This window comes from Saccostrea cucullata, unplaced genomic scaffold (assembly GCF_032062105.1).
Source record: "Saccostrea cucullata isolate Sc308-1 unplaced genomic scaffold, CSIRO_AGI_Scuc_v1 ctg2772, whole genome shotgun sequence".
Classification (NCBI taxonomy): Eukaryota; Metazoa; Mollusca; class Bivalvia; order Ostreida; family Ostreidae; genus Saccostrea; species Saccostrea cuccullata.
Window position 1 is genome coordinate 42,490 of NW_026934910.1, and position 8,934 is coordinate 51,423.

General features: G+C 31.0%; 1 long non-coding RNA gene across 1 annotated transcript; it reads right to left on the reverse strand.

The window, feature by feature from the left end:
• Positions 1-1,783: 1,783 nt before the first annotated feature.
• Positions 1,784-5,933, reverse strand: LOC134241532 (uncharacterized). The gene is made up of 3 exons (XR_009986681.1): positions 5,849-5,933; positions 4,412-4,508; positions 1,784-2,446 (listed from the first exon to the last, which is right to left on the reverse strand). It is a non-coding gene; the product is annotated as an uncharacterized LOC134241532 (long non-coding RNA).
• Positions 5,934-8,934: the final 3,001 nt, after the last annotated feature.

Consider the following 8,934-nt stretch of genomic DNA (forward strand, 5'->3'; position numbering starts at 1 on the left):
TAAATCACTTTAAAAAATACATTTTATTGCCTAGCTAAATTATTTTGCATTATAAAAAGTGACGAAATTTTGTGCGAAAACACATCTGAGTTTAAAAAGTGCGTATGCGCGGAGCTGTATTTATAATCTATGCTTTTGTCATTACAAACAGAGCAATGGAACCAGAAACATGGAGATTCAAAACTCCGCTTAGACAATATGAGGGATAGCGATTGTCCCTGGAAACTAAGGCTATACAATAACTTGATCAAAATATGACATGAACTTTAGAGTACACAGAGATTAATGTCTCAAAAATAAGGCTATAAAATATGTTAATGAAAATTAAATAAATTTTAATTTTGAGCTAAGTGAGTTAAAAGGTAAGTGAATCATTGGATCTTATGACTTTTGTGATCCGATCACGCACTATGAGTTTCAGGTTTTTTTAAGGAAGTCAAAGCAATGACGCACATAAAAAGTTGGTGATATAAATAAAAGTTGCTGTATAAAACAAATTTATTTAACAGATTAAGGTGGATAATGGTTATTAAGTTCTTTTTTAAATGGGTTGATTAGATATGAGGAAAGTATAAGAGAATTCTTCATTTTATCTAAATAAATTATATAAACAATTGCATAATACAACTGTAAATGGATTGGTTATTAAGTTCAGTAAAGATTCTTGACGCGTAAGATTGATTGAATGTATGATGTTTTACGTTCCCTTCCAGATTTTTTCACCAATATGGCGACATATTTTTATTATTATTATTCTATTATTGGCTAGAGATTGTATTGCAATATATTGCGATATGTTTCATTGTATTGCGATATGTATTGCAATATTTTAAATGAAAATAAAATGGCATTTTCTTCTTATATTAACTTTAATTAATATGCAGAATGAACATAACTATTATAAGTAACCCCCCCCCCCCCAAAAAAAAAAAAAAAAAAAGCTGTTCATTTTTGTATAGCTGTGCTCTGAAATAGACCAATAAAACAGCTTCTGTCTTACTGTTTGGCTTTATAATAAACCTTTCTAACTTTTATATTTATGTTTAATATTAAAAACTCCTTAGTATAAGCATTTTGACGATATATCTATAGTACAAAAAAGTATTGCAGTACGATAATTTTTGTCAATTTGTTGCAATATATTAAAATATCGATATTTTTGTCCAGTCCTACACATTTTATAAATGCTTCTAATTAGATATGTACCAATCAAAAAGGGCTCTTGAGCAGTGAGTGATCTTCATCGTGCGTTTTGAGGTTTAATATTTACAATTGCAAATATCTTTCTTACATGAATCTATTGAAAAGAAAATACGTTCAATTCTGTGTGAATTTCATTTGGGGGTCAGAGGTCATAGCGTGACCGGATTACAGAGCGATGATATTTTGACCAAACAAACTCTAGGATATTGCGCTTCACTACATAGCAATTCGTTGGCCCGAATGTAAATATAAGAAATAAACAACAATGTTAAAAAGTTCACTGGGAAATGAACTTTTAGTTGGTACGTGATCAAATCTTCGGGCTTCACAACAGGATTTGATCACGTAATATTAATAAAAGTTCTTTAAACGTTTCATTGATGGAACAGCCACTGATTAAGAAATCTGTGCAGGTGACATGCCTACTGTAGTTTACTATGTAAATATCTACCATTGAACTTTTTAACGTTGTTGTTTATTTCTTAATTAATCCTCTGTTCATTCATATGAAATGTTTTTTGAAACTTCCTGATTTTCCAAAAGGAGTGTATTTGATACGTAAAATACAAATAATTCTATTATGGCTTGAGGGGAAAAATTGGACAAAAAAGGACCCTACAACTTGAAAAATCCATAAAGGAATAATGAACATTGATATCATTAAGATTTGTCTCCCTTATCAGAGTATCAATGAACTTTAAGATCTTTTGTAAAGGTCCCAAGACTTTCATTCGAAAATGCCGAATGCTCAGCGAAGGTACAATTCGCAACAATTGTTATCACCTAAGATTAGGATTGAGGTCGAGTCCAAATATTTTTGAACATATACTTAAAAAAAATGAATAAGTAAAGGAAACAAAATGAATACGAATACAAACATCAGCCTAATGAATGTTTAGATAGCAATGCAATGGCTTGGCGCATTTAAAATGCATATAGAATTATATGAGATAAGATATCTATATGATAATACAGCATCATGTAATTTTCAGCATTAGAGATGTATTTGGTCAATCATTCTTTTTTTCGCAAATAAAAATATGTTTGTTATTACAGTTTTCAACATCCCAGTATCCGGCATTACAAATACGGACGCAGTCTTTCGAAAAAATATTTTGAGTCTGAACCTCGTTGAAATCATCAAACGTGACATTAGTATGAAAATTCCAAGTAAAAACGCCCTCAGTATGAAGATCTGTGGCCCCAATCCAACAATCACAGCAATAAGACGGGTCTTGACAATCTGAAAAAAATAAAGACAATGAAATAAAAGATAAAATATATATTTATAATGCTAAAATAAATGACAATTATAACCCATATTCAAGCAACGTCCAGGAATATGGGATTTTATCTCAGTGAAACATGTGCATTGTCCATTTAAGATTGAGTATGTGCTTCGCGGAATAATCCGGGTTGCGCATACCAGTTGTTTTGTTAGAAACGCCACAGTGACTATATATACATGGTATGCATGGTAACTCCTCCTTTCTAAGATAGGAGAAGAGAACATGGGTATGTTGGTTCAGCCAATAGAAAAATTTCAATTTTGGATTTATATTTTAACAAGATGCCCAGGGGCCACAGCGCTCAACTGAGCACATCGGGCTTGAATTTACTCCCCCCTCCCCCCCCCCCTCCAGGCGTTCATCATTTGAACAAACTAGAATCTACACTACCTGAGGATGATTCCATATAAATATCACTAATCATAGCTTTGAAGTACTTGAGAATGAAGATTTTCTTTACAAGATTTTTTTCCTGAGGTACATTTATTAAGATATTCCTATGATTTTTAAGAACTCCGTAAAATGAAATCGGCCATTTTGGCCCCACCCTAGCCCCCGGGGTCATGATTTGAACAAACTTGAATCTACATTACCTGATGATGATTCCACATGATTTTGATCTTTCCTGGCCCAGTTATTCTTGAGAAGAAGATTTTTAAAGATTTTTCCTATATATTCCTATGTAAAACTTGGGTCGGCCATTTTGGCCCCACTTTTGCCCCGGGGGTTATGATTTGAACAAATTTAAATCTACACTACCCGAGGATGATTCCACATGAGTTTCATTTTTCCTGGCCCAGTGGTTCTAGAGAAGAAGATTTTTAAAGATATTTCCTATATATTCCTATGTAAAACTTGGATCGGCCATTTTGGCCCCACCCTAGCCCCCGGGATCATGATTTGAACAAACTTGAATCTACACTACCTGATGATGATTCCACATGACTTTGATCTTTCCTGGCCCGGTGGTTCTGGAGAAGAAGATGTTTTAAAAATGCCATTAATTTTTAACAATTTCATGATTATCTCCCCTTGGAAAAGGGCGTTGCCCTTCATTTGAACGAATCAAAATCCCCTTAACCCAAGGATACTTTGTGCCAAGTTTGGTTGAAATTGGCACAGTGGTTCTTGAGAAGAAGATGAAAAAACTGCGAACTTTTTGAATATTTCAAATACTAGTCAATCAATTCTAATATTTTTTGCATGCCATTGGAAAATGATATATCTGTTATTTTGTCAGAAAGTATAGGCCTGTGATGTTTTATGAACATATAATCAGCATTTAAAGGGTGTTAAAATCGGTGGTTGGCGCACGATATTTTTTTGACTTTACAAATAGCATTTTCATTGAAGTTTTCATTGTTATCAGACTTTTAGCCTATACTGAAATGTAATCTCACAAGATCTACCTACACAAATACTCTATAATTTAGGCTACTCGTGTGAAAAAAACTCAAGTATTTGACATCTATGACGATATGTGTCAAAGCACTTTAATTTAGACATTGATTAGGATTGTGAAATTGTCTATTTCAGAATTCACCCCGCAATCTTATGGGAATAATACTATTTGAGATATACAGCTTCATAACTAAAACAAAATTAAATACAGTGCCGAATTTGTTTAATTTTATTAGATGCATAGTTTCCAGAAAGAATTCACAAACTCTACGAGATACGTTCTGACGTCGTCAGGGTTGCGCCGACAGTTGATTCGTAAGATGCTTTTACATAAGAATTATTTATAGGGATATTTCATTGAACTTCTTAGGCATTATCAGAAAATGTTGATAAAGACGCAATTTTTTCATTCATAGTCTTAGTGAAAGAAAAGATATTGAAAATGTTCGGCGTTTTGGGGGACAAGCCTCGTATTATAAGGAGAAAAAAATGTTTCCAAATAAAACGTAGAAACTTACCATTTTTTCTGTCAGAGAGAAAATTATACTGGATCCAATGAGTTTCCGCCGTTGTTTCAATTTCTACAAGGTGGGCACCATGTTTTTCGCAAATATTCTACAATATTTTTATTATAACATGAATGATATAATCAAATAAATAAAATGTTTTTGACGTGGAATTTTGAATTAAGCTCCCGAAGGAACTTTTACGTATCTGTCAATTGAAGCATATTATCAGCTTTTTAATGAAGGAAAATATTTCACACGTAATTTCACAAATATAATTTTGCATTAATTATTCTCGATTTACAAGGCAAAAAGAAAAACAGTCTAAAGGAGGACAGTTAAAAGAACAGAGAATAAATCTCTCTTTCAACTAAAATATTATATAATTTGGGATAACATTTTAACAATTAAAGAATAGTCTTTTCTAAGCTAAAATGTTGTTTTGTGTTTTAAATACATGTAGCTAATTAGAGGGGAAAAACGTTAAAAGCAAATAAAGATGATAATTTGAATAATAATAATTTTAGTGAGATCAATTCTTTTTTACAAAACATAAACAAATGCATCTTTAATTTCATAGATTCATTTTTTCACTATTGGGCCAAGATAAGGATTTAAATGGGTTTTGATGCGAAAAGGAGAGTTAGATATTGGAACAGAAAATAGCTAACATAAAAAAAAATCATGGATGCAGTATTCATGCATTTATATTTGAATATACCTATACAAAAGTTATCAAGTCAGTATAGAATTTCAAAATGACAAATTTGAGAAGAAACAGAAGTACACGTAAATTATCCTACATATTCACTCAAAATGATGTTAATCTTTTATATTGTTATTTTTTAAATCAATTACTTGAAACCGAAAGCAAAACTTTATCCAGACTGAAAAAAATAGGATTTTCAGGTAAAAACTACATTAATTTCATTATTATTTTTTTTAAAAGGCATATGTCATTATTGAACGAATTCCCCTAACACACTCTCCTAAAGATTTTTTTTTCTCATACGAGGGTCATACACCCTCGTATTATTATTTTGAACAAAAAAAAAATGATTACACTATAATTTGGAAGTGATGTTGACAATAATGCTCATCAATTCACGTCTATGAGGAGGGGAATAGCAATAACCCTATTTGTAAAGAATTCACAGGACAGTTTAAAAGATATAAATATAAATGATTCAGACCCCTGGAAAATCCCCGGGGCGACCCATATGAAAGACCAATTCAAAGCGCGCATTCTGAGGCATGCAGAATGATGCAGAGTTAACTGCGGCTAAAATTTACTCGCACTGAGTCATGTTTCATTTCCGGTAATAGATTACGCGTAAACTTTAGATGCTTGAGTTGAATAACAATATGACTAATACAAAATAAAATATTTATATCTAAATTTGTTGTTATAAACTATTTTATTTTCCCATAAAATGAATTATATGTTACCTTGGCATTGCTCCAAGTGTCCACAGTTTCATTCAGAAAATAACAATGGCCATCATAGGGAACCCAGTCTCGTGAACAAACTGAAAGAAGGTGGAAAACCACATTTATTTCAACCATAGAGAAAACACTTTAAATTTAAAATAAAATCAACACTGTTTATATATATCTCTAAATCTTAACCAATTAGTCTAGGGATTGGTATCGCCAAAAATTTCGCACATCCATATCATTTACCCCCAATTTCGATGTTTTTTTTCTGAATATTTAAAATAACTTTGACCTATCTGCTTATTTCAACAAATTGTTAGACTTTGAAAAAAAAAATTTCTTGCTTATTTAATTTTCAATGTCAGAAAAATCATGTCTATAAGTGCAGAAATGTAAAAAAAAAAAAAGATTAGGCAAAACATTTGAAATTTTTTTTCTTAGTTACAATTTTTAAGTGCCTGTTTTAAATAGACTTATGGTTTATTTTGTTCCACGCTTTATTTCGATAAAAGTATTGGAGGGAAAACATCGAAGATGTTATTTTTGATTAAGACACATACATTTCATTGCAAAAGGGTCATATCAAATATACTGTGGCGCCAAACTTAGAACTTCGAAAAATATGTATGAAACACAAATACTGGGCTTTGATTTTTGTAATAACATTTTTTTTCATTTCTTTTGGACATCTGATGATCATGACGCCTTTCTCGGAATAATTTTTCTCAAAATTTTGAAGAAACGTTCAATTTAATAAAATTGAAATATTTCCTCCGGGAAAAAGCTCAATAATTTACAAAGAAAGAGGGGTGGCAGTGGCCATGTTGCTAATCTAAGCAACAATAAATAGATAACTGTACTTTGGCCAATGAAATCTACATAAATCAAAAACCTTTACAGTAATATTGAAACATTATAAAATGCATATTATTTATTTTTTCATCTTAATGCTTATCAAAGGTATGTTTGAATAGAATATTGAGCGGAAATTAATACGAGAGGTTATCAAATAGTTTAGAGAGAAAAGGAATGCGCAGTTAATGTTGATTTGTTGTCAAAATGTGAAAAATCAATCACGTCAAAATGACATTGATCATGTGTTGAAGATATTGAACTCCAAAAAGCAAAATATGCGGACACAATCAAGCGTGGATCTCTACCTTTTTATAAATCCATTTGCAATATTATATGCATTAAAAGCCGCTGTTCATGACATTTTAAAGTCATATAAACAGGGGGATCAAAATCTAACTCAGCTCCAGGGAATCTGATCAAAATAAGTGTATGAGGTACAAGAAGCAGATATTGAAAAACAATGACGTTATCGGACGTCATAAAACTAATCGGCGACGGTGCCGGGTGATGATATAATGTCGTTTTTATTTTATTATAATTTGGGAAATAACGAACATATCAAGCTAAAAATTTGAACATTTCTTTAATTTTTGTTGTTTTTTGTTCCATTAAAATTTTGTAAGCTTAGACTACATAGTACTAATTTTATAGCCTCAGTTCACGAACTTTTTGATACTAGTAACCCCTTTTAACCTTTTAAACATACATGTAACATAAATATAAAATACAAATACATGTATATTGTGAGAAAAAAATATTTTCAATTAGCATTAAACATTGAACCCATTTCTTGCACTGCTAAGTGTCAAATGTAAAACGTCTATATGTCAGATCCTGAGGTGTATCCGTTACCAAAATGTTGTCAAACTGGCTTCAAATAATTATTTAACAAGGTTTAGATTTGCAAGGAAATTTTACCAAGCCATTCGAATTTTTTAATGTTTCAACTGTGTTCAATAAACCAGAAGTGAAAAAGAAATCATATAGAAAAGATGATCATTACGTATCATTACGTACTGGTACCTGCCGACAAAGCAGGTAAATACATTGTCTTCGCTTGTAGGGTTAATTATATAAATAATATTCTAGAACAACTTGGATTTCATTTTTTAAAGTGTTTATCCTACGTATACTCATACTTCCCTTTCTAAGGAAGAAATTCTTCAAAAGTATGTCACTTTTGAATATTTTTAATATTCCACAGAGCCAAAATGAATTTGAACTACCTTATTTATATTGGATTCCAACAAATCATAAGAATCATTATGAAGATACATTGCAGGTTCCAGTAAATGTTCAACCAAGCCTCTTTCGTTACTTCTCACTAATACTGATAATGACTGTAGTGAAGGAAAAAATTCAAGCGTACTGTAAAACTGTATATTCTAGAAGTTGTGTGAATCAGATCTGGAGACAAAAGAACTTTTGGACAATTTGAAATCACATGATTTTACCAAAATCTACAGCTTAAAAACTTACGACTTTTAAACTTTATACACAACCATTCCCCACGATAACTTAAAATCCAGGCTTTTTGATATCATTGACAGCTGTTTCGTCAATAAAAATGGAACTTGTAAATTTACTTACCTGTTAATTGGTCATTTACAAAATTATTTTTTAAAAAAGATTCTGATTGCACACACAAGTACTCTTAAGTTGACATCAAGAATGTGCTTGAGTTTCTCAATGGCATAATCTATGTGTTTTTTGGAGACTAGGTCTTCCAATAATCTACTAGAATTCCCTTGTACGAAAGCCCAGAAGAATTGGAGAAGTTTCCAAATTTCGAAATTCGACAAAATTCGAAATTCGAGAAATTCAGTTTAAATTTAAACGAACCAATCAAAAGCGGGTTCAACATTTGATATATTTCCCTTTATTATGTTTTTACTATCAAGAAATAATTCAATATAATTATATCAAATGGGTCATTTCATTAAATTACAATGCAAGAAAAAGTGTTATATATATTAGAGGGAAATTTAAATAATTAATGGATTTTTGATCCGCAATGAATATTTCAATTTATATTATAGATTCTTAAATATTAAATAGATAACATATATCAGGAGTATATAATTATATTTTTTTTTGATGACAAATTAAAGATGGTCGGTTATATGATATGAAAGTTCGAAGTCGCTGTGCGTTTCTCGGAGTTAAAACAATTTAAATAAAAAATATTTAACAATTTTGTTTGTATTCTCGCCTCTCATTGGTTTAATTCCATAAAGGAAAAA